Source organism: Ixodes scapularis, unplaced genomic scaffold (assembly GCF_016920785.2).
Source record: "Ixodes scapularis isolate PalLabHiFi unplaced genomic scaffold, ASM1692078v2 PGA_scaffold10__122_contigs__length_95168666, whole genome shotgun sequence".
Lineage (NCBI taxonomy): Eukaryota > Metazoa > Arthropoda > Arachnida > Ixodida > Ixodidae > Ixodes > Ixodes scapularis.
In genome coordinates this window covers 40474752-40501817 of record NW_024609836.1, presented here as the reverse complement: position 1 = coordinate 40501817, position 27066 = coordinate 40474752, and the positions used below count along the sequence as shown (strand labels likewise).

General features: G+C 45.7%; 1 pseudogene; it reads left to right on the top strand.

Annotated features, from left to right (window-relative positions):
* Positions 1-5107: 5107 nt before the first annotated feature.
* LOC121047120 lies at positions 5108-26749 on the top strand (annotated as a pseudogene).
* The last annotated feature ends 317 nt before the right edge of the window (positions 26750-27066 follow it).

Below are 27066 nucleotides of genomic sequence, written 5' to 3'. Positions count from 1 at the left end.
CCTTGACAGAGTGTCGTGCTATGTTGACAATGTATTGATAGCCGGAGAAACGTCGGAAGAATGCTTTTGGAAAGTTGAAAGTGAGCTGATCAGGTTCAAGGAGCGGGGTATCAAAGTAAAAAGAAAAATGAAAGTTTCTCGAGACGTGTGTGGCTTACCAGGGTCACGTAATTGATAAACAGGGAATTCGGCCTTCCGAGAAAAACCTAAGCGCAAAGAAAAAGGCGCCAAAACTCCAGAATCAACAAGAGCCGCGAGCGTACCTAGGGTTGCTGAATTTCTACGGGAAATTCGTTCCGAACATGTCAGTAGAGCTGAAGCCACTTCACCACTTACTAAATTAAGAAACAAAATCGTGGCTGACGCACGAACGAGTGTTGACTTACTACGATCTTGAAAAAGACCTCTGTTTAGTATGTGACACGTCAGCATACGGCGTAAGTGCGATACTTTTTCATAAAGTAGGTACTGAGGACAGGCCCATCGCTTTTGCGTCTAGGACGCTTAGCAATGCGGAGCTAGGCTACGCGCAGCTTGAAAAGGGGGCACTTGCAGTAACCTTTGGTTTAAAGTAATTTCGCAAATTCCTCTTCGTCCGAAAAGTTTGCATCTACTCTGACCATCAACCGCTGGTGGGAGTTCTGGGGCATGGTTAGCAGATTCCTACAATGTCAGCAGCATGCGTTCCGCTTATGACTATGTTTGGGTGTATCGCGAATCCACTAATATTGAAAATGCTGACGCGCTTTCACGGCTACCGCTGCCAAACAATGATGAAGAGTCAGACTGCGTGCAGATGTTTTCGGCGCTGAACGAAGTTCCGCTATCTGCAAAAGAGGTGAGACGAGAAATGAGAAGGGATCAGTTGTTGTCGAAAGTGCTGTTCTACACACGAAACGGCTGGCTTTCGAAAGTTACAAAAAAATTGCTAGCGCCTTACTATGTTAGGCGTAACTAATTCTCAGTTGATCAAGATTCTGTCACTAGGGATAATCGCGTAGTGCTTCCCTTGTCTTGGGAAGCAATGTTTTGACAATGCTGCACGAAGGCCATCCGGGGATGACGCGAATAATAATGTTATCCAGGTGTCACGTCTGGTGGCCTCGTCTAACGCAAGATATAGAGCAAACAGTGAAAGGGTGCATGCGTCACGTAGTCAGCTGTCACAAAACGCTGCGCAGAAGGTATTTTTGTTGTCGTGGATTTGGCCTTCATGTAGATGGGAGAGAGCGCATACAGGCTATGCGTATCGCAATCAGCATTGGCTTATTGTGTTGGTGGACGCCCATTCTAAATGGATTGAAGTGTATGTGATGAACAGTACCAGGAGTGAGAAGACCGTGGAAAAACTGTGCAGTCTGTTTGCGGCATACGGGGTACCGGAAGAGGTTGTAACCGATAACGGACCTCAGTTCATATAAACAAAGTTTGAACCGTTTTTCAGTACGAATGGCGTCCTACACATCAAGTCTCCGCACTACCATCCGGCCTCCAATGGCAGCGCGGAACGCTGTGTACAAAATGCGAAAAAGGCTTTGTTTAAACACATTATGGACGAGCAGAGAAGCGGCCATGCCAAGTGTGTGCAACATCGCGTCGATCAGTTCCTGTTTAGATACAGGAACATACCGACTAAGACAACAGATGAAACTCTTGCCCAGCTGCTCCTGTCCTGGAGGCCCAGAAGAAGACTGAGTCTGTTGCACCCCGATATCGAGCAACGAACAAAAAAGAGACTCGCGCGAACCAAGGAATACGCGGACCAGCACCGAGGGGCCTGGAAAGAGTTCTTTGAAGCTGACAAAGTTATGGTGGAAGGCCAAAGGGCCGGAGATTCCAAATGGCTAACGGGCACAGCAAGTAAGCGTGGGAGCCTAGCTACGTACGTGGTTCGAATGGGGGAGGGGAGAGCGGCACACATTCATGCTGACAACCTGGTGTTGAGATCATTTCAGGCTGACATGAGGACACCTAACCTACTAGAGCCGTTTTCGGACATCGAGACCAATCCGGTTATAACTGACAATGAATCACCTGATGACCATAACCCGGCCTTAGCAGGGAACGGAGTCGCGACACAACGGGTGCCTGACTGAGACCCTAGCCTGCACAATGCTGTGCCTGTTGGTTCCAGTGCCCCACCATTAGACAACGGGGCCTCCAGACCAGAAGCTCCGCAAGCTTCTCCACTCTTGCCTCGGCGCACCACACGGATAAGCCCACCTCCGGACCGTTACAAGCCGTAGACTCCACGAACTTTCTAGAGGTGAAGGAATGTTGTGTCATTGTGTCCACATCGAGTGCCATGTGTTCGTTAACTGTCACTTCAGTCTGTCCTACAGGCTGCGCGGCTGCTATCAGTATAAGAGCAGCTGCGCCTGTGCCTACGGGCTTGTTCTATTTTTGGCTTCATCGAATAAACACGCAAGCCGCGTACGACTGAGTGCTTCCCTTGAGGCTAAAACACTTACTTTTCCTCTGTTCTGTCTCCTGCTCCTCCTCCCCTCTTCCTCCTTTCCTCCTCCATAACTTCTCCTCCTCCCACAGTTTCCCGGCTAAATTTAGCTGAAAAATGTACGCCACGTGACCTCAAGAACAAATCAATTGAGTCATGAATCGATTAGAGTTTTATGGCGCGAGAACAACTATAGCTAAAATGCGCCGGGTTCATAAACTATTGCAGGAGAAGGGTTCAGAAGAATACACAGCTTGCTGGTGATGCAATAAAAGTATGAACATGGATTGTGTAAAAGCTAGATATTTACATGAATCTCAGGTAAGACTACAAGTTATAATCAATACACAATTATCGGCAATGGAAAAAAACACGGTAAAAGGAGGGGTTATAACAGGTGTACATAGCCTGTTATCTTTGGAAATTTCAAAACTTTACTGAAAGGTACAACAGGTTCATATCTTAGCAAAAATGTGGGATGAAATGAAAGGTTATTTCAAAAATACTATCAAAACATGCTTGTCGTTTTTGCTCCAAGAACCTGCAGTGACACAGAATATGCAGAACACGTATAAAGCTTTGTCACAATTTTCACAGCGCGCGGTATCGTCATCACAAATTAAATATAGATGCGTTAAACGTGTGTGTCCAATACGCAACGGGACGTCAGGACCTCGTAATAACGGATCCTCTCGTGGGAACTCTCCTATAATCCTAAACAAGGTTTGATATTATCTGTAGTTTATTGTTTGCTCCTTGATTCCATTCTAGCTGCCAAAGTTCATAAATATTTTTTATAACTGGTTTAAAATCCTCATAGGGTAGCCGACCGATGCTTTTAGGCCACCATTAACAGAAGCAGCCAATTTATCTGCTGCTTCATTACCTGGAATTCCTACATGGTTTGGCACCCAGCATAGTTTTATATTGATGCCAAGGAAGAGAGCGCTATACAGTTGAACACGCAATTGTTGAACTAGGCGATTCTAGCCACCATAACACTATTGCCACCCATAGAACGCCAGTAACGTGCTGCCATGGAAGCTCCGCGTCCGCATCTGCCATCGCTCGCTTCCGTCTGCTATTGCCCCCGTCTAATCCGTTGGCGACGATCGCAAGACGGGACGATGAAAAGGTGTCCTAGCGTTCCATAACGCACGAGCCTAGCCTCCATTGTTCTAGAAAGCCTGTGAAACTGCGAAAGAACGTTGCCACTGTAAACAGGAAAAAAGGCCAGGGAAGAATGAGCCTGAAGGGGGTCTCTCAGGCAACGCAAAAAAGTGCCCCAGCGGTAAAATCCGGAAATACCGATGGGCTCCTTTGTGTTCTTTTTTTTTTTTTTTTTTTTCCCGAGAATAAAACATTTTGTTTGGACCTTCTCTTCCGCCCTCTCTGTCTTGTTCCTCCATGCTCCGGTGCCATCCTTTCTTTTTGCTGTATTGCGGTTTGTTGTTGTTTTTTTTTCGCGGAGAGGCCACCGCGCGTATTTTTGGCACTCGCTGAGGGGTCACTCCTGAAGTGGCTGTGCGCTACTATATCGGAAACCGTTAGAGGCTGTCCGTCACATTTTTTTCCGGCGGCCGGGAGTTGAATGGTTCCGCCGTGGAAGTGACAGGCTTTCTCAAACTAACGAAGAATATGGGCTTTTTGACAGTGAATAAACAATCTCTGTTGCGACCGCTAGGCCTCTGTAATCCATCAGATGGCCGCGCTCTGCCCCACGGCGCCCTCACCGGCGCGCTTGGACATCGCGACATTCTCATGGCCGCCGGACGGCACGCTTCGCCATTCTAGTGCACCCTACCCGAGATCCTCAGCAGCGGGCGTCGGGCGATTTCTTTCAAAGATTTGGCAACATCGACGACGGACGCCCTACATCGGCAACTACAACGTAGGCAACATCAACTACAACAGCATCAACAAAGGATGTCATTTACAATGGTGGAAAGAGCCGATTACTGCTATCGCTGTAAAACGGAAGGTTTGTTATGAACACTTCAATGCACTGTTGCCGAGGAGGAGAGAGGTAGAGAGAATTTAGAAGAAGACATTTGAGTGATTTTTACTTTTTAAGCACAGAAAAAGCTTAATATTATGATATTTATGCTTCCAAAAGTTTTTCGACGACAACGTAAAGACTTTTCGATTTCATCAGTTCAGTTAAATTTCCCAGCGTTTTGTTGAAGGACGGGAGTTTTACGCTACCATATTTTCGTGTAGCTACAGGAAGAAAACACGGAAGAAAACACGTTAGAAGTCTGATTCCATTAGCTCTATTTGCATTAGGCGTGGCCGCCCTGTTTGCCTTTGTTATAGTTTGCATCAGTTGTACACCGTGAGTCTCAGCCATGATATACGAACGGTCGCAACCATGCCGACAGTTCGGAAACGAGATCGTACACTGGTCGATCTCTTTGTGCTCAGCAATCGTGTGTGAAAACATCGTTTCCGCAATAAACTCCGCAGACCATTCTTATGTTTATTTCACAGACACGTAGCCACAAACGAAATGGGACACACGCATCAAAGACATCACAGCCAGAAGTCGCCGATACTAACACCATAGCAACGCGCACCACGACGTACCTACCGCACCGCACTTATTTCGCGAGACGCGCGTGATCTTTCGTTCTGGACGGGACTCCGAGAACGATGTCTAACCAGGCGTTGATAATAGTGACCGCTGCAGCCACCATGGTCCTTATCTGTCATGGAGCTTCGAATCTCGGCCCTACAAACGTTCTGAAGACGCTGAAGGTTAAAGGAACCTCCACTGTCATCCTGGCACTTTACGAACTGCACAGTGAAATATCAATGGCGTGGATCGCCCGGCTGCCCTTTCCTGTCCAGGTGTGGACCCGCTTCGGAAGGCATGAAGTGGAACAACTCAAGAATCACACCACGTCTCACACGAAGGTAATCGTCCTGGTACCAGTCTCCACAGAGCAGCAGAGAACCATCATCCTCGAATGTCTCCAGCCTCACATCATCTACCTGTCCCTTGTGCGCATGCTGTTCGTTCTGGAACCAGGTGACGTCCTTCCGTACGAAAAGTACCCGGATATAAGCTGCGCACTGATTTCGCTGAACGCGACAACAGCTAACGTCCCTAAAACAGACTTTTGGAACTGCACAAAGCGCTCGGCACTGGAAATCGATAAGTTGTTTCTCAAGGATCGGCGAAGGTTGTGGACTGTGCTGAGACATAAGGCCTTTGTTCTACTCGCCCATGTGAAAAGCGTCTCGGGTGAGACTCTTTTGAACGGTAACAACTTACCGCATCCCCTTACAATAATCCGCTCTCTTCGTCACTTGAACGTCACCATTGAGCAGTACACCAGCATTGAGGGAGTAGAAAAGTGCGACTCGCTTATTCGAGACATTCTGGAGAAAAAAGTAGACATCTCCATTTTCGCCCACACTCTCACCTTGGAAAGGAGTCTGTACCTACACGTGAACGCTTTCCTTGGCGACGCTTGGTTAGGTTTTTACAGCGCGGAAGGCCGCACTACCTCGATCATTCTGAGAATGGGACCGTCTATGCTCTATATTGTCCCACTTACGCTCGTGAGTGCCTGCATTATAGTCAAGATAAACCTGGTAAAATCTGGATGGTTAAGAAAGTCGACGGACACCTCCCGTTTAGCGCTGTTTCTGTTCGCATCTTTTGTTGGCCATAGTTCGCCACTTCCCCGCTGCATTATGAATCATGTAGGCAACAAGCGGCTATGCGCCTCCTGGCTCGTTGGGATGTTCTTTCTTGCAATCTACATCCAGTCGGACGTAACTTCGGTGGTGAGTGTGCCAAGCGTCGAGAGAGCTATCGAGACGACCGAAGACGTGGACAGGCAAGCAAGAGCCGGCCGTATACGCCCCTGCGTGCTCGAACATCAATTCATGCACCGCAGGATTAGGGAAAGTAGAAACGGGACATTGGGCACTCTGAAGAATCTCTTGGATGATTGCGGCCAGTCTTGCCTGGCCGGGGCCCATGACAACAAATGCATCCAGGGAGCTAGGCGAGGCACGCACGTGTTTTTGCTAGTGACCCCAGTGGACAACAAAATGCCGCGCCATATCAGAGCGGAGGGAATCGCGCGCGGTAAAAATCACTTCGGCACTATCTCCTCTGGGGTTTTCGTGTTGAAGGCGTTTCCGTACATGATCGAATTCCACAGTGTCTTGATGGCCATCTTCGAGTCTGGGCTGTACGAGGCAACAAACGCTGAACTCAAGCTTAGAAAGGTACCTGCATTCGTGGAACACGAGGAGGACGTAATTTCCAGTCCGCTCGTTAGTTACATGTTACTTTATGGTTTGGGGTGTGCGGTGAGCTTTCTCGCTTTAATGGCTGAACGTTGTTTCCTAAAGGTATCCACGAAATTCTAGTCTATTTAAAACTGCTTACATAGACCTTGTCCGAAAAAAATGATTAGCGCTTATTTTTCAGCGTAATAATAAAGTGCGATTGGCAGAGCGCTTAGACTTTAGTGCGATGTAGCCCCGAAGTTAAAGGCAGGACTCTATTAAAAAAATAACTTTGAGGACGTTTATACGTTTTGCCATTAAGTGTGGAACGGTATTGCGTCCTCACGCCCCGTTCGCAAAGCCTTCTCATATAAACGCGCGCTCATTCCGAATCCTTGCAAGCGTGTGTGAGTGGCCTAGTCAGCATTCCGTCACGTGTCACGTGTGTCATCACGTGATAACACGTGTGATGTAACGTTTCACGTGACGTCCCACGTGAGCGTTTTGGGCTGTTTGAAATTTACGCCCGAGGACATGTGGCGTGACGTCACACGCATGACGTCACATGCTACGTTACGCGTGATGCTACACGTGGCAGCGACGTCATGACCCTGTGGACCAATCAGGACTTTCCGGTCCCACCAACGCCGACGCCTAATTTTTTGTGACACGAGCTCCTTAACGCTGTCGCGTTAATAGCCCTTCAGGCCTGATGTATTATGGGACCCTGTCAGCCCCATAAACCCGTTCAGCCTTTCAGACCCTGAGTTCCTTCTGACCCTTCAGCCTTTCAGACTTGCTCAGTCCTAAAACCCTTAAGACGCCCAAATGGCTGTGAACAATAAGACAAAATGCAGTTTAAAATGCAAGTAGAAATGTATCTAAGACTGCGCTTTACATTCATCTTGTAAATAAGAAAGACTATAAGGATCAACGTTCTGCTCCTTGAGGCCTGCTCCTTGAAGAACGTCATGATCTACCCGGAGATGATTGAGTCCCTCCTCTACGGTCGCTGTTGGAAGTAAGATGTCGTCCATGTACGTAAGTGCCACGGAGTAACGCAATGGTCCCATAATAGCGTTGACCGTACCCCGGGACACCGCCGGAGCCTTTGCGACCCCAAATGGTATTCGGACACGTTCTTAACGGCCGCTGGATTAAGGAATGCGGTCTTGGTTCGCAACTCGTCTGACATGGGTATCTTGTAGTAACTTGACGCCAGCTCAAGGCTCGGGAAGAAGCACTTTCCTCAAACACGTTTCAAACGGCCGTTAATGAGTTGCAGTGAGTACGTGTCCTTTCTTGTTAGAAGATTCAGGGTAGCATAGTCCACGTAGTGTCGTTGATCTCCCGTGTTCTTCCGCACCATGAGGATAGGGCTCGCGTATTCTGAGGTATTCCGTATTCCACGAAAGACAACTTATAGGGTCGCCATTTGTCCGGCCCCGGTGTCGTCAGCTCGATCTTCATTTCGGCCATTTTTGAATGTCCCATTTTGGAAATCTTGCATACGAAGCAAGATTTCCAAAATCATTAAGGCGTTCGAGTACCTCTCGCTGCTCAAATGTGACACCCAGTCCCTTTGGATTTCCTCACTCGACAGGAGCTGCCGCTCAGCTGCGTTGGTGTCCGACTATCTCTTCGGGAAGGGCTCGTCGTCTGGAAAACAAACTTCCGCTCGTGCTACCCGCTCGTACTCTTTGAGGTCGAGGTTTTGACTTGACATGCTCAGTTAGGAAAGCGCGCTTCGTTGGCCTCATCAACTTTTAAAACACATCGTGGTGGTATGCAGTGCTCACGTCCTTCTTAGTATTTGAACTTCGACAAACACATCCGTGTGGTCTGCACTGCCCTTGACATAGACCTTGATGAATCCTATCTACTTCAGGGGCACTACCCTTGATTCGCTAGCCCAGGGTCAGAGATATCGTTGTGGCTGATCGGGGGTACTGACGGAATGCAGCTTGCCGTCTTGTTCACGGACGTTCTTGCGTTCCTCGAAGAATGTCACTGGGTTCCGCCGTCTTACACCAATAACGTGTGGTTGCTCCGTGAAGGGCTGGCCCACGAGAAGTGTTATGGACTGCGATCTGCTGGGAACCACACACGCTTGAACGTCTTCCGTCGCTTAGTACACCGTGATGGAAACACCTGCCTCGCCGCACGGTGGGACAGGATCCATTCCCTGTGGTGGTAAGCGGCGTTGCCAGCTTCGTATAGACGATACTCAGGTGGTCGGCATCTTCCTGCCGGAGTGACACACTGGCTGCGCAAGTCGGCATGTGCCCGTGTGTGATGACCCTTGATTTTCGCAGGAATGAAGTATCCTTCATTGATAGCTTCAGCGGCATGAAAGTCACCATCCACCGCACCCTTAAATATAAAGCCAGGGAAAAGTTAGTAATTGCAGAAGTTTACCTTTTTCTGACCCTTACTACATTTTATAAGCCATTTACTACCTCGAACGTGCGATAGGTAGCAAAAGTTAGTACCTGCAGCAGTTACAACCTTTTTTCTGACCGTTACTACCTAATTACTCTATCTACTACCTCAAACGCGCAACAAGTAGTAACTGCAGCTGCTATGCGGGGAAGCGAGAACGTGGTTGCTTGGAGCCTATGTGGACGCTGTTTTATAGACTGTCGCGAATTACTGTATGTACCGCTACTTCTTAGCAGCGTTGACGGTAACGCATTACAAGTAACTGCGTGACCGTTAACCTGTTACCTTTTTACCCTTAATGGGTAACGTACCCCTTACCCTTTTTTTAAAGTAACGGGCAACTTACTTTAGTTATTCCGATTGACGAGTAACGTAGTTGCGTTACTCGTTACTTTTTCTTCCCAATACTTAAAAAAAATTACACCTTAATTGTTGTCGTGTTTCTAGGCGCCAAGCCATGTGAATTTTAGACTTTTATTGCGTTTTATTTGTGTTTTTTTCGTGTATATTTAGATGAAACCGTCAAAATGTTAAAGTAATTATGTTCAGTTTCTGAATGAACATAACGCCTCCTGAAACAAAGCGGATATGCAACCTGTAATGTCAAGACAGTAAAACGTGTGAATGCATACCTAACAAAGTGACATACAAGTACCGTGCGTTAGATCTTGTGTGTAGTGGTAACGGTAACGTGTTCTTTTTATTTTGAGGTAACGTAGGACGGTAGGGCATTTTTTTTCTTCAAGTAACGAGTAACGTATTTATTTGCTTTTTTTCCTGTAACGCCAGCAACACTGCTTTCTAGCGAGAGATACATTCTCTGGAATGTTTAGCAACAACAATGGAGAACAATATTGGTGCGGAAGCAGCATCAAACCTGTACCATCGTTGACGGACAAGGTGGTCAGTGATCAACCGACTTTTTTGACTTGAGGAGTTTAAAAACGTTATGGGTAGCCATTGGCGGCAGCGATTGGGTTAGCGAGTCGTCACGTGCGTGTTTTGTGTGTGTCAGGTGTTCTCTATCGCTTTCTGTGTTATATGTATAATGCGTGTGCAATTGTGCATGTAATCAGCGTGGAAATAAAATCTATCACAGCGACAATACTTTTTGTGCCAATTTTGAATTTGACACTGAATGGTAGCCACATGGGATTAGGATTTCGAGAGTGACATTTGGCACCACACATCGTTAAAGGTGAACTCCGACGATTTTTGTAGCTACCGCAACGAAGTGCATCTTTTGAATCCCCGGCTTTTACTCTTTCCGGTATGCTAGATAGTATCGTGAAATTAAAAAAAAATTATTGTGAAATCGGCTAATGAAAACGATGCAAAAACCAACATTGAAATATACCCGCAATTTTCAGTGCCGTCAAGCCAGTGGAAGGCAGGCTTGCCAGTCGAGCAGGGAGTGTGAAGAATCGGCTATGCCAGGTACTTTTTTTTTGCTATCGTGTGTGAACCCCTGCCTGTTGCTAGCGTCACTTTTTCCTTGCTGCAGGTACAGACTTTCATTTTGAAAAACATTGTAAGGACAAAAACTGTAAAGTAAATAACTTCGCGAAAATATTATTTTGTCCTAATATTTGCGATTTCAGCTATGTTTGTTTGTGCTTTCAGCAAATGTTCAGGCAAAGTGAGGACCATGCGAAAAAATCTCGGAGTACCCTTTTAATTACTCCTTTGTTTTTACGGTGTGCATCGGCGAAGAATAAAACGTCTTACGTTTTTCCACGGAAGAAGGTTCCTCTCCTTCTCAAGGTAAAAGCAGATACTGCTTTGAAGTAGTAGCGGTTACTAACTCTTGTGAATGTTAAGCCGGGGTCACGCTGCTTATACCTCACACAAAAGACAGTCTACATACAGATTCGAACGCAAGTCACCGCGACATCGGTGCTTCGAATGCCGCATGGAAATGAGCTCAAGGATTGGCAGGCGGCATTCAAACCACGGATATTGCGGTGACTCCTGCTTGCGGACTGTCCTTTTTATGATCTGCGAGCAGTCTGACCCCACCCCGGCTTTAGTCTCAGTTTCTAGCTAAAAATGATGAAAGATTCTAGGTTGGTTAGTGACCAATGCTAGCTTCTTAAGTTATTAACGTTACTAACTTGACTGTTACTAACTGCACTAGCTGACAAGGTAGTGAATGTTGTGCATTTACTAGCTTTTTGTTGCTAAGTGCTAGAAACTTTTTTCTAGGAGTGCACGCTCTGGTTAACGCGCGGTCCGCCTTTTAACTTTTCGCGAGTCTTTCACCTTTTCACCTTTCACGCGAGTCTTTCAACGCTGCACCTCATCTTCCGCTGAGGCGCCGGGCAGTCGAGGAATACGTTACCGTAGTCGTTAATGTTGAAGCAGAGCGCCCCTCTTTCGTTTAAAGATCGATGACCAGTTCGCGCTTTCCACTTTTTCCTCGCTTCCTCCGCTCCTCTCTTCTACTCTGTCCACCGTTGCCTGTTTCTTCTACCCCATGGTCAGGAGGATCTTCTGCCTTGTAGAATCTCGAGTCTGGTCGTCGGCCTTTAAGACCGTTTTCCTCATAAATTTGAGCGGAAGAGGGTCCGGCCTATCAAGGTGTGCGTCCAAGGTCGAAGCAAATCCTCAAGGTGGCGGATGAACCCGATGAAATTTGAAGACGGTCTCCCTTCAACGTCGGGGAATCTGGGGGCACCATGCTGCCGAGGCGTTCTTCTAAGCGTTTCAATCAATGAAGCAACTCTTTCGGAGGGTGGTAAGTGTGCATCCTGACCTGCCTGATAGTGTCTTTCTCGTTCAGGCGGGTTAGGATGTACTCAACGCATTTTTCATCACAGAGGTTATACCGGTGAGCTTTTGAAAGTTTGTTGCAGACTCGATTGGCTCACTTCGCTTGCCACGCAGAGCTTCTATGTCGCGATCCAGACGTTGTACCTTATGCTGTCGATGGAAAGCACGCTTCAGTTCTTCCATTCCACCCACGTCTTGTCCCTCGTCGGCTGGGGATTGTACTAGATTTTCGCTGGTCCCTGGAGGTTCGTGAGCGTGTTGCAGGGCGTCAAACTCTAGGTGCATTGGTAGATAGATATCCGCAAGGTCGTCGATTCGTCGAATCTACCCGTCATCCGTCGGGCATCATGATGAGGGCGGGTCGAACGTAGGCACCAGCTGCGCCGTCTCTCCGTCGCCGGTGACGGGCACAGCGACCGCCGACAACGTCCGTGGAAGCGCCATGCCGCCGATAGCTTCTCTCACCGCCGTCTGGATTGCGATCTGGAGAATCGTCTTCACGTCGAGCGTTGAATCAGGTCCCGTTCTAGACGGAGTTGGAGTTCGCCGGATTCGCGCAATAACACGTTCCCAGTCTTCTCCCCTTTGTCTTTGTTCAGCCATTTTCTTCGCTCTTCGCGGCGGTCGAAGGTGCTGCGTTGCGAGTCCCAGGCACAATTGTTGAGGTGGGCAGACGATCGTTTTGCGTTCGTGGCGTTCGCTGGTGATCCCACTTTTGAGTCGTTAACGCCGGACATGTTTTAGAGTAAATAAGAATGGGTTTATTATGATACTGCAATTAATGCAAATGTGCAAATGAGCTGGACAATACTTTGACGTAAACAACACTAAAGCGTGAGGCACATGGACGGCAAAATCGTCCGATCCGACAGTCCGAACGCCGCTCCGAATTGCCGCACGCGACAGTTTGAGACACACGCTTCTGACCTTGCATACGACAAGACGATCCGTTTGGCTCCGCCCAGAAGATCCAAGCACTCCAACGGAGGTCCGCGTTCATAAATATCTGGTCCCAGATTGACGGTTTAGCTCGCACGAGCGAAGTTGGGAGCTCGTTCTCGCTGGCGCGTGCATTTTTTGCCGGGGCCATCTTTTTCGAATGGGTCAGCGGGATCCACGTGTCCGGCTTCCCGTCACCCGTCCCGTTTTTTTATTCGTCCCGCCAGACCCAGTACGTCATCATGACGTTCGCGCTAGCTGTGCTGTCATTGGCTGGACGCATCCGACAATCCGTCCGCCGTGCGAAACTATCTGGCACGTTAGACGCACGCCGAATCGCCGATCCGACGTTTGAAGCGACCAAATTTTTCGGATAAGGCAGTCGTATCGCCGGATCGGACGTCGGATTGGATGGATTTTTCCGCGCATTTGTCTCGCGCTTAAGAAAGGACGGTGTAGGCCGGCATGTTTTCTGCTCCTACGGCCCGAGCGAGAGTGTGTGGCTGTGTTCGAGCCCTCCCAACCAGAGTGTCGAACCGAAATTTTTGATCAGTTCAGTTCCGGTTCGGGTTCACAGCTTTTGGTTCGGTTCCGGTTCAGTTCCGGGGAGCAAAAAATAACGGTTCGAACCGGTTTGAATCGCTAAATTGAGAATATATTTTCTGCGTTGTTCCGGCAATAGACCCTATTTAATGAAAGCCGTGAAACGATTAACTGTGTATAGTTTCTTCCATCGTCCCTGCAATTCAGTTTTGTTTTCAGGTACGAAAAATATGAAAATGAGTTATTTAATTTCGACGCAACAGTAGAAGAAAATCTACATTAACGTACATAACGTCGGGTTTATACGACTCAACATCCCTTTCTTTAATAGTGACATATGTTTTATCTGAATCAAAATGTTCAAGTACAACAATAAAGAGTTAAGCTTGTTGGTACATACCTGTAAATAGATCAGCTTGAAATTTAGAACTATACCGTCTTTTCCTCTCCTTTTTTCGTGTTTGAGTGGAATCGTAAAGTTCAAGCTGATCTATTTGCCCGGTAAAATTGTTGTCGCGAAGTGTGGTAGGACGCATAAAATACCCGTGAGTGGCACAACTTTGTGCGGTAGTATTAAAAGTTAAATCGTGATTGGATTGTGTCCTTGAACCAAGGAATAAATTGCAACACCTAAAATCATGAAACGGGCACCTCGTGGCCATATATTACAAGAAATATGGTTTACAAAATACGTTTCACAATATATATATATATAGGTGAGGCAGAGTATATAAGGACGAAACAACTGAGCTAAAAGCAATGACATTTTCAAAATGTCACGAAATTTTTAGGACAATCCCTTTCAGTCTACCCTTCGTGGAAGCACCGAGCGGCGATCACAACGCGTGTTTTTCTAACAAAACATTGTTTACACTAAGCACCGCGGTGCATGCTACTAATTATGCAGAAGGGAGTAATCGAAAGAGTTCACTGTAAACTATACGCAACTTCGCACTCATATCGAATCTGGCCCAAAAAAGCGCTTGCCCAAGTGAAAGTGAACATTTTCTTACACAGGATAAGCTGACATAGCCTGCCTGTTGTGGTTCGTTCTTGACAAGATGCCGGTCGATTTGATTTGCAAATAAGCATCACCCTTGCTGATTAATGATTTTAACGCGACAGCGTTAAGGAGCTCATGTCACAGAAAAGATGTTGGTGGCGTGACTGGGAAAACCTGATTGGTCCATAAGATCATGACGTCACAGCTACATGCCCTGGCGCAGGAATTTCAAGCAACCCACAATGCTCACGTGAAACGTGACATCACGCGTGGAATAAAAGTGATTAAAACATGACATGTAATGCGAATTAAAGGTCGCCGTATGTCTCAGATGATCTCACTTTATTAAGTAATTCCCTTGCCTTAAAGAAAAAATAAGAATTTTAGGCGGGATTCGATTCCACGAAGCTTCGGTTGCGAGTCAGACACGCTCCTGACTAGGCCACGTGAAGCAGACTTGCACGGCGAGTGAGAAAGCGATGTAAACGAGGCTCGTTAACGCTATCGCGTTCCCCTTTTTCAAGGGCGAAGCTTCAGCGTTCATCAACATTCTTTTCTGCTAAGTAAAACGAAGGAGTATTTCATGTCCTACTCGACGTGGCAGCTACTTGATTAGACACTTTCTGATGGTTTGCGTGTGTAATCGTCATAATTCCGCCGTGCGCCCTTGTGTACCTCGTTTTTGTCCAGCCCACAGACATATAAAACTTATGTTCACAACATAAAACAGGCAATAACAAACTTCTATATGTTTGAGATGTTATATGTGTTGGGAACACATAGTTATTTAAATAAGCTTCAAAATCAGAAATGTGTGTAAGGCTGTCCCAAATCACTTACAACGTGCCTGTCGAGGATAAAAACGCCGTGAAAGATTGGCGGAACACCTTTCAGATAATTTCGGGGGGGGGGGGGGGGGGGAGCATTGCTTTAGGGGGTCGGCCCTTTATTCATGTTTTCAAATATTTACTTAGTAATTCAATATATTTTTATAATGATCCATAAAATTTACTTTATAAAGGTCACATAACCGCTTGAGACCGAAATGGTAGGACGGTGCTCGAAACCAGCGGCGTAGACCATTTTCCCGGGGGGGGGGGGGGGGGGGGGTGCACGTTACCTTTTCGCCAGAACTGGAGATCGAAGCTAACGAAAGCACGCTGGGATTCCATTTCCCATGTATTTTGTCAATGAAGGCAACGTAGGCGTAATTTTTTTTAAATGCCACTACTAGAATCTCGTTACATGGCACGTGAACAGCGTCTCGGTAAGGATCGTGGCCCAAGCCCGGGGGGGGAGGGGGCTCTGCCCCCCCCCCCTTCCTGATCTTATTAGGGGGCTCTGCCCCCCCCCCCCCCCCCACCCCCCTTCCTGATCTTATTAGGGGGGCCCGAGCCCCGTTGCCCCCCTGAAGTCTACGCCTATGCTCGAAACTACGCGAGGTGTTGAGTCTGCGTAGACGTGTTTTTTGTTCGCTGATTGGCAATGTGAAACATCGGGTTGCAGGGTACGCCAAAAAAGACCCTGTGCTCAGATGGCAGATCAGAAGGCAAATACACAAAATGGGTAAAACGAGAAATAATTAATGGTATTTTTCTAAATAATCCATCTCAGAACGCCTTACTGCAAAAAGAGATGCATAAAGATTCATGCAATGAAATTCCTAGGTTTACATAAATAGCGCGAAGGACAGACAAATGTGCTTAAAATCTTAATAAAAATCACATTTCATCAGCTTGCATAAGCTCGAGACTTCGCGAAATACTGCCTCGGGAGGCTAATGTTATTTTTGATTTTACCTGTACTTGTTTTGGACCCTCACTTTACAACACTATGCTTCAATAGTCATGCACTCTAACATTTCTCTAGGCTGCCGCATATCACCGCGAGACTGCTATAAATACTGCACAACTTTACAATTAGGACATCTATTGCTAGTGTTGCGAACATCGCATTTCACCAGAAAGTATAACTGTTAAACATGGTATGCATTTGACGTCATCACACTATATGCTGGTGGTGATTGTGATTTCAAGTTCAAGCTTAGTGAAAGCAAAGTATTTAAAATGCCCGTATTATTATTATTAGTGCATCGTCGTGAGGAACGGCGCGAGGGTCTGGCACGACAAAAACGTGCTTTTTGGCAAGAGTGTTTTTGCAAACAAAGTAGTTTCCGGGGCCACGCTTTATGGTCTGCGCCGAAGATGCGGGGAAGAGGAACCTTTACAACACATTATGTTTTTAAATCTAACCCCCCCCCCCCCCCCCCCCCCACACACACACACACACGCGCGCGCACCCATACACTTTTTTATGGCTTCTCAAAAAAATATTGTGTATTCCTGAGGCCTCCTCCGTTTGGGTGTGCTAACTCGACAATTGTATTTGTCACTTGTTAACAGCAACCCTCCATTTCTTTTATTTTACACCAGGTGAAGTTTAAAGGGGTCATAAAGCTATATCGCGCTGGAATGTTTATGACTTTTCAGAGGCCGTACTGGTCTTCGGTTCTTCAGTACTATGACCGTCAAGTTGGACGCACTAACAGCAGAGGTAAAGTGCCTTAGGGTTGAAAATCGACAATTGCGTTCCAAGTTGACGTTGCTGAACAGGAGGATGCTCGATCGACTTCCTTCTGCGTCGGCTCCTCTCGGCTCATACTCAGCGGCACTGGCATCCTCGAAGGCTCCATTGGTTGTACCTGACCCACCAGCAGCAAGTGTAATCTCCGGCCTGAAACCGGCTTCTAGCAAAGAAAGTGCCAGCCACAGTGCTTCTGTGTCTATGGTTGCACGTCCTTCTTGGCATGAAACGCCTGATGTGCCGGAGGACGACGGTTTCACCATGGTAGCGAGAAAGAAGCGGAATCCACCGAAGCTTGGGACGGCCAAGTCACTCAAGGTGACGTCTGCTCCTCGTCAACCTAAGGCATTGTTTCTCTCGAGACGTCATCCCCGAACGACAGCAGATGACGCAAGGGATCTTGTTAAGCCCCATCTTGGCGGCAGGTCTCTAACAGTGACGCAGCTACAACCTAAATTTAACTCTTATGCGTCTTTTCATCTCGAATGTGACTACTCTTTGTTTGAAAGTTTAAACGTCCCTGAGGTGTGGCCTGAGAGGATTATTTTTCATAAGTTTTACGGCAAACTTGACAGGACTCGTTTATATGTACCTGAGACAGAAAAGTTTTTTTTATCAGAATGCTCGTGGCTTAAGAACAAAAGCAGCGGAACTGATGACGAGTATTCTTTCAACTGATATAGACATAGTTTGTCTGACAGAAACGTGGCTCTGTGACAGAATATCCAGTGTTGAATATTTTCCTCCAAACTACGTTGGTCACAGGACAGATCGCGGCTATGCATACACGTGTCAAAAATTTGGAGGCGGGGTTTTGGTGGCTGTTGACTGTGCTGTCCAGTCGCTTCAAAGAGCTGATTTTGAAACCTATGCCGAGTGTATTTGGGTGGAAATTCCTGCCAGCGACGGTTTCCACTACTTGATAGGAAACTATTATTTCCCTCCACTTTTTGATGACGTTGCGTTTATTGACCATTTTGAGACATCTGTAATACTGTTGACTTTTCTAAATACAAAGTTCAAATATATGGAGATTTTAACCTTCCTGGTCTTGATTGGTCGACTGAAGCGGTGTCGCATATTAATAGTGTTACTTCTAGAAAAGCGGAATGGCTACTTTCTTTTTCAAATTTTTGTGGGTTTACGCAGTTTAACTTTCTAAAAATACCGCTGATAACGTGCTTGATTTATGCTTATCAAATGCACCCATTGAATATCTTGTTCCGGCTGTTATACCTTTGGTGTCTGTCGATGCATATCATCCTCCTTTTGTAGTTCAGTTTTGTTTGTCATGTAGGCCAAGTGCAAATCATCAGTTGTTGTCGTTTTGTTATCGAAATGGAGACTATGGCGCTTTCTACGATACTCTTGCTCAGCATAATTGGTCTGATGCTTTTATCGGATCAAAATGCTGAATCAGCCACTACAAAATTGACTACAGTAGTGTCTACTGCAATGAGCGTTTTTATTCCGAAACAGCAAGCACATAAACCTAAGTATCCCAGCTGGTTCTCTAGAGAGCTAAAACGCCTCTTTCGCAATAAGTCTCACTGTAATCGAATGTATAAGAAAACAGGACTAACCATCTGGTACGATAAATTCAGTGTTTACCGTGCTTTGGTGAAAAAAGTCTATAAAAAGGATAAGCTATTGCACTCGTCGAATGTTGAAAAGAGTTTAACCAGAGAAAAAAAACCTCGGACATTCTGGCGCTATGCTAAAAACCACCATGCGCGACAATGCACAAAACTTATGCTTAAGTGAATCAACTGGCTATTTGTCCTGGCCATTTGACATAGCTAATCGTTTTTCTGATTACTTTAGTCACTGCTATTCTAGTTTTAGAACTGCCGGTGCATAAGACAACATTAACAACACAGACTTTTTATCTGCTTTTACAGTCCATGTCTCAGAAGTTTTTGAGGCAAAAAAAAAAAAAAATTAAAGCCCAAGTTCTCAACGGGAATTGACGGTATACCCAATTTTATTATTAAGGCTTGTTCCGATATATTTGCTCCCATTTTGGAACATATATTTAACCTATCTCTCATGAAGGGTACTTTCCCTAGTTTGTGGAAGTCTTCTATAGTTGTGCCCATATTCAAAGTTGGTGATCCGTCATTAGTTAGTAACTATCGTCCCGTTTCGTTATTGTGCGGTTTTGCGAAGTTTTTCGAAATGGTTATGCATAACCGGATCTCAAATTACCTCAGTCAAAAAATTAGTCCTTTTCAGCATGTTTTTTTAAAGGGAAAGTCCGTTGAAACAAATTTGTGCTCTTTTCTAGATTTCTCTGTGCCGATAGTCACAAAAAGAGGCCAAATTGATGCCGTATATTTTGACATGTCGAAGGCTTTCGACCGTGTAGACCATACTTTACTCCTCTGCAAATTTTCTTTTTATGGCATGTGCCCAAAGCTTTTTGAATGGTTCAGGAGCTACTTGAGTTTACGCAGTAATACTGTTCGTGTTGGCAACTCTTTTTCGAAGTGTTTTACATCAACTTCTGGTGTACCCCAAGGTTCGAACTTGGGACCACTGTTGTTTATTTTGTTTGTAAACGATATAGTATCATACGTCAATGTTTCAAACGTCCTTCTTTTTGCTGAGGACATAAAACTCTTTTTAAATATTAAAGACCATACTGATTGTACTCAATTGCAAACTGATATTGGTGCAATTTCAGAGTGGTGTGAAAAAATGCTTTGTCAATAAATCCTGAAAAAACTAAAGTGATTTCTTTATCGAGAAAGCGGGTCGTTTTCTTTTAGCCTTATGTGCTCGAGGGGAATGCGATTGATCGTGTATCTCTGGTAAGAGACCTTGGCGTGTATATTGATAGTACTCTATCATTCACTGCGCACGTTTCTAAGATCGTTGGATCAGCGATAAGAAAGTTGGGAATGATCACACGTTTATCGAGTTCTTTTACTTCACCATTATCTGTAGTGCGTTTATTTTGGAGCCTTGTACGCTCAGGACTTAAATTTGGTTCGATTAGTTGGAATTCACTATCTTTAACACAAGTTGAAATCATTGAGCGTGTGCAGAAGAGGTTTATGCTAATTATTTATGACCGATACATTGGTCGGAACCTGATTTTTAGTTACGATTTGTTGCTGTCTTTATTTAGCCTTGAAAGGCTATCAACAAGGAGGACTGTTAGAGACATTCATTTTCTTTATAAGGCAGTGCATGGTACTGTTAATACTGAAAATTTACTTATGAATTTAGACTTTCATGTGCCATTCAGAGCTAGTCGCCATTTTTTAACATTTTATTCTACAAGAATTTGTGAATAGTCGCCATTGTGTCGTATGCAGTCTGCCTATAATGTTATATGCGATTGTGATGTTGATATTTTTTTTTTGATTTTGTTAGTTTCAAGTCGGCCTTGAGAAAGTATATTTTATCCAACCAAAAATTAATGTAAGCTTGTATTGGCTCTGTAAACTTGTATATGTGTCCTTACAAATGTCTGTGTAATTTTGTGCATGAATGTATGTTTAATAGTGTTGCAGTAAACACGAAATGACAGTGCACCACACAAAAGGCGTTACAGCGGTTTGTGGGCACTAAAGAAAAATAAAACATTTTTATTATTATTTTTATTATTATTAGTCTGGCTCAAGTATACTCGCACAGGCCGCCACTGATTCAGAAGCTTCTATGTCGCGGTGAAATTGCAAAGATAAAATGAGACTATTTCTTTTAGTTTTGACTTCGCAAGGATGGATGTCGTTATTGTGGGATGAAAACCACCCGCATGACGACAGTTTAGCGCGGCTCATGGATTGGACACGAGCACTGCGTGAGCACTGTACATCGGCTCGTAACAATCAATGCCTCGGCGGACACTTGGGTAGTGGCTCGTGTCCAACCACTGCGGTGATGAGAATAACCGAAACCTAATAATGCCTGGAGCTCCCACCCCAGCACGTGTTTTCTTCCTTTCCAACCCCAGCGCGGTGGTATGATTAACGTTGGCGACATAAGATAGGCACCAGGCCACGTGGCCGCTTCTGGTTCCAAGTTGAGAGGATGAACGATGCTCATATTTCCTAATTTTTTGGTGACTGCCATTGCCTAGAAAGAAGAGCAAAGCCAAGTTTATTCAGTTAATAATGTTAGGAAGTGATTCTAAGTAGTATATAGTGAATGGGCAATAACTTGAGAACGACGCTCGTGCGAGACTTAAAGCGACTGCCAACGTTCGGCTGTCCCACTGAGGCCACGAGGCTCTTTTTTTTCTTTCAAGTATCTCTTTTCTACACACGTGTATAGTTCTATGTAACGTCATATTAATAAGTCGCATTTAGTCATTTCAATACTTCCATTCTCGGGGACATCTTTCGGATGCAGTTCAGCAACAAGGAAAAAATGTTTGGGTGCCTGAATAATGTAAAATTGGTCGTGCAACATTTCTTTTTTGTGATTTCAGTAAGTACTGTTAAGAAGCAACCCCTGACGTTGAGAGCTTTTCCCTTGCGCCATAGAAAATGCAGAAAAAATAAAGGAAAGAGACAGCTGTCGATCTCCTCCTCAACTCGAAATGTGAACAAGCGGCCGCGTGATCTGACGTTAATTATATACCGTCAGTGTTCATAATAGTCATGCGCTAGGGTTTGGAGAGCAAAAGCTTGGCCTGAGCTTCGGATATTGTTCGAACTGGGCTATTATCATATTTAATTGAACATGAGCCGTTACCCGAATGTTTGGCGATGCTGAATGTTATGAACCCGAGCACTCAACTCGGAGTTATGAATATCGCTTACGTCACGGTTTCACGTGACTCTGGGCACAAAATTGTGATGTCACGTAACGTCGCGCTGTCAACAAGGTTAACACATCTAGTGACTCCTCAAGTTAAATCGATTTCACGCAGCGAGTAACGTGACGTCACGGGGTCACGTGACATTACTTGACAGCATGTATTGACACCATGGCGTCACGTGACAACGTGACACATGGTTAATCATAGTGCCGATACAAAATGGCGGCGAAGATATCGGTTCAATTCGGTTCCGGTTCGGCTAAAAATAACGGTTCGGTTCCAGTTTTCGGTTCGGTTCGGTTCCGGTTGGACACCCTGCTCCCAACACCGCCAAGAAACAAAGCCGCACTGCTCCGGTGACGTCACGGGCGTTGTCCGACGGACGCCGCAGCACAGTGTGGATGTGAGCGAATCGCGTGGATTTGACATCGTACGAAGACATTTTAGTAGACAAAAACGCGACTATCGAGGTAAAAGTGAATCTATAAACAACAATTGGGCTCGGAAACATATTTTACTGCGCAGAAGGCGATCAAACGCATTTTGGTATTACGAAAAAATTAATAAAAGACTTTGACGTGATCAAACTATTGTATGAATGACGTTAGATACTCAACTCAAATGTAGCTTAATCATATGAAATGCTAGTTATGAACAATTATTGAAACATTAAATATGTTTAACGGCACACACTAGTATTACTATGCAAGATAATATTATAATTTAGAAATATTAGGGGAAAAAATGCAAGACAGAATTGCGGACATTATGTATTCTTGAGACAGATATGGAGCTGTTTGTTTAAGCCGTAGTATGGTGTAATTATCCCTGCAAATGGTGGGCTCAGTTTATTATGACTTCAGTCCGAAACTAGAGGACACGGAGGAAAATATTTTAGTGCTGGAAAAAACGAACAGAAATGAACACTTCTCCAACTCAGCTGAACGATTTCAGTAAACCACCATCCTTATACAGGGCGTTTTTTTATTCTTTACGTAATGTTAAAACACAATTGCAAAATTTACAGCATTGCGGTTTGTTGGGCAGATGAGTTCTGCGGCCAGGCGGCTACTATGCTAAAGAGATAGTGCATCTAAAAGATGAGTAATTAACTAAAATTTGATAAGTAACTTATTAATAAAAGGTTTGGGCACATGTATACTTTGCGAAATTGGAGGCAGTCAATGTCCGAGGGTATTTCCAGTTCTTAGAAATTCTAGATTGAGCACGGGGTTCAAGCTATCTATCGCCAAATGTTACTTTAAAAAACTGTCTGAAACCGAAACCAAACTTTCGAAGCGCGCCGTAAGGACAATCCCCGTTTCGTACCAGAGGCCAACGTGGTTATGACGACATTTGCGTCACTTTTGTTCGTGTAAGCGCAGCAGAGAGGTTAGTGGTCGGCGCTCCGCGGCTGACCAGATAAGAACAGATGACAACTTAGCGACCGGGACAAGTTTTACAGCGAAGCTCTTATGTGATGGGATCTGGAAAAAAAAAATGCGTCCTTGGATGTTAACAAAAAAAAAAAAAGAAAAAATTCCCGTTTAAACGGCGCTCCTTCACTCCGATTGGTCATGGCAAGTATAAATAAAAAGAGGGGGTAATCCACGTGAGTCAGCCTTCCTTAGCAGTATTAGATGGTGAGGTCCTGATCTGGGTTGTGCGAATAGTGGTTCAAATCGAATAGCGCTGTGTCATTAATAGCCTTGACAGTGTAAGGGGAAGCCAAGACAACCAGTCCTTTCAACAGTGCATATGCTAGGCATGACGCTGCGCTATTCAAATCGAACCACTATTTGCATAACACTACTCCTGATCCCGTGTTATCATTTACGGTCACCGACTTATCTCAGCTAAGAGTGCGCTGCGGCGAGGCTGAGGGCAGGAAGCGCAGATCTAACCATTTTTTCTTTCGCTTCCGCGATGCTAATAAAGAAACTTGGGCTCAATAGGACAAAAACAATATATATATATATATATCCTCGAAGTGTGCCTAAAAGAATTGGGTTTAGAACTTGCCCATAAGTGACCATAAGGCTATGATCACTTTGGTCACTGAGAATTAAATAAATACGATTAAACAACGAAGTCGTGTACGTGTCTTAATTGCAATCCGATGTAAATTTCATAGGTGTCGTATAGTTGGCTTAAAGTTGTCGTATCGTTGTCGTCGTGGTCCTCCATCTTTACGTGAAATGGATGGGCTCTGCAATTTTTATTTTTCGGTGCGTTATCAGTGACGCCCATACACTAAGCTGATTTTACAGTGGGAAAATAATATTAAAGGGACATGCTGAAAATCAACTTGTCACGGTCACATATGTTGCTCTATCGCCTTATCTATAGCCAGCCTTTGAGTGCCTATCGCAATCAGCTCTCTCGCGCTCTCACGAAAAAAAAGTGAAATGTCGTCATAACTACATCGGCCTCTGGTACGAAACGGGGGTTGCCTTCCGGCGCACTTCGAGTGTTCCGTTTTGGTTTCAAACAGTTTATAGAGTAAAATTTGGCGACGGATATCTGGAACGCCGTGCTCGATCCAAGATTTCAAAGAACTGGACTGGCCTTCGATATCTACTGCCTCCGATTTTGCGGTATAAACATCTGCCTTAAATCTTCTAATTGAGAAGTTAATTAGGTAACGTTAGTTAATTGATCATATTTTAGATGCGTTATCTCTTGAAAACAGTGTCCGCCTCGCCGTATAAGTCAACTGCTCTAACCGCAATGCTGTATGTTTTACTCAGGAGGAGCCTTCGCGCGCGTCGGGTATCTTGGGTTTTAGCCCATTTAGCGGGGTATTTGAGATATCTTTCTTACGATTACCGTGTTCAGTAGCAAGCGATGATTGAGCTGGGAGACGTTGCGTACTGCCAACGACCGCAATTTGTGGACAGCCCATTGACGACTGGTACAGGCACCGGAAAGCAAGTGTTTATTTCGTTTCTCGGCAAATCTTTGAGAAACCTTTATTATCTACCTGAGAGTCTACTGATCTTGAAAATGGAGCCGGTTGATAACTAATCTACTGAAAATGCACATCCAAGTGATGAGACGTATAGACGTTTCCATAGAATAAAGAGATTCTGGATCAAATTCGGGACCTTAGTTTTTGTTGACGCACTGCGAAAAATCCACGGAACCTCAACCATAAACAGCTTCGCTGTAAAACCTCCTTCGGCTCGAGTTAGGCCCCAAGAGGATTTGCCGAGCTCGAGCCGAGTTTGACGTTTCTCTGGCGTGCTATACCTGGGGTGCATAAGCTCGTTTCCGGTGGCGGGCGTGCAATCTGGCCGGCGTGCATACCGAGCCAGTTCAGTTGGCGAAACGTAGGTGGGAACCAGGGTGTAAGACAGACAGGTGGGGAAACGGCCCATAGAGGCCTACCGCAGCGCCGTGACCGGATCGTGTACTCGTCTGCTTGCGGGTACCCCCGATTTGCGACAGATGGCGCTGCGGCGAGAAGAAAAAAAATTGGAATCGGATGCAATTTTTTTTTAAAATATTAAGCCCGCGACGGGCTTAATATTTCAAAACTAAGCGACGCGCTAATTCGAGATGGAGTACTGCGTGCCGCAACAGTAACAATCGCTGAGGCGGAAGACGACATATATCGCTCCTGCGTGGGACAAAATATCATAGTAATCAGCACTCCAAGTTTGGCAAACGCTGAGAAATACAATCGAATCAGAGAACTCCAATTCGGAGACACGCACTACGAAGCCAAAGCCTACGCAACCCCACCAGCAGACACCTTCAAAGGCGTAATCCACAATATTCCGGATTACGACACTGCGGAAGACATCACCAAAAGCCTCATCCACAAGAAGAACCCCCCCATCCTGCAGGTCCGTCGTATGGGAAACACCAACTCAGTCATCATCATCTTTGAAGGCCCAAAGGTACCATTCTACGTCTACTACAGGGGCGCGGAGTACCGCTGCTACCTCCACAAGAAAAAAGTCGAAGTGTGCGGCGCCTGCGGCCGCATCGGTCATCGCGCGGACGTATGCCCGACCCCTGACAAGCAACAATGCTTGTCAGGGGTCGGGCCATCCTAACCCAAAACCCCACGGACAATCACAACTGCAACCCCAGCTGTGCGCTATGTGGCAAAGACCACCCCACGGGAGACAAGCGCTGCCGGAAACGCTTTCAGACGTTTTTCCTCATCAAACAGCGCCAGTGGGAAAAACGGCGACAACAGCAGCAAGCACTACACAACCGGAGCGACGGAGACAGAGACCCATTGCTATCAAGTCAAGACGGCAAAAAATCAGCGGAGACCCAACGCCCCTCCCGATCCAAATCAAGGAATACGGCCAAAAGCCGCAAGGCATCTCAAACCAGATTTCCATCGGAACATAGACCCCAAGCGAAACAAGAAAGCAAGACCTCAAACAACAACAAGATGAGCTGGGCAAGTGCAGTCTTCCAGCCTAAACCTACTATGACAGAAAACCCCACCCTCTCCTCATCTCACAACAGTGAGCTTACTAAAATAAAAAAAATGCTCGAAACACTACTAGCAGAGAATAAGGCCCTGAAGGCCAAGATCGCTCAACTCAAGGCAACACCGCCTGAAACGGCTGCACCCGCCGATCCAGAAACGACTCCTATAGAAATAGATGCACCCCCGGTAGTTGTAGAACCTACAGCACAAGATGCTGAATCAGATTCCGATATCGAACACCTACCCGCAAAACGCAGAGCGGTAGAACAATCCCTTCATTCCCAGGGGACAACCGCCCGCGCCGGCAACTTTAAGCGTAATATCAGGGAAGACATGATCATAGATAAAATCACCAGGGTCATTGATCTCAAATTCGAAGTAATTCATAAAAACTTCCACACCATGATCACACAATTTGCCGAGAATTGTAATGCCAGAATTATGGCCCTAGAAAACGCACAACAGAGGCCCAGCGTAGGGCCCATTAAAGTAACTAAGCCTGACAGCCGCCCGACTAATGATGGCCAGGATTAGCGGTAAAAACACTACGCACATCATATGGCAATGGAACTGCCGCGAATTCCGCCGTAAGAGGGGAAATCTCCAGCAGTTCTTACAAAATAAAAATTCCGAAGTGCCAGACATAATTGCACTCCAAGAGAGGGGGGGGGGGGGGGGCAGGCCAAATTATCAGGCTATACGTCCTTCTGTCCCGATGTATCGGGCACAGGCAACGCGACAATCTCTACGTTAATCAAACGAAACATACCGGCGCTCCTGCACGAGACCGGCATTACGTCGATAGAACACGTCCTAGTGGAAATTATTCCTACAGCAAAGCGAATAACTGG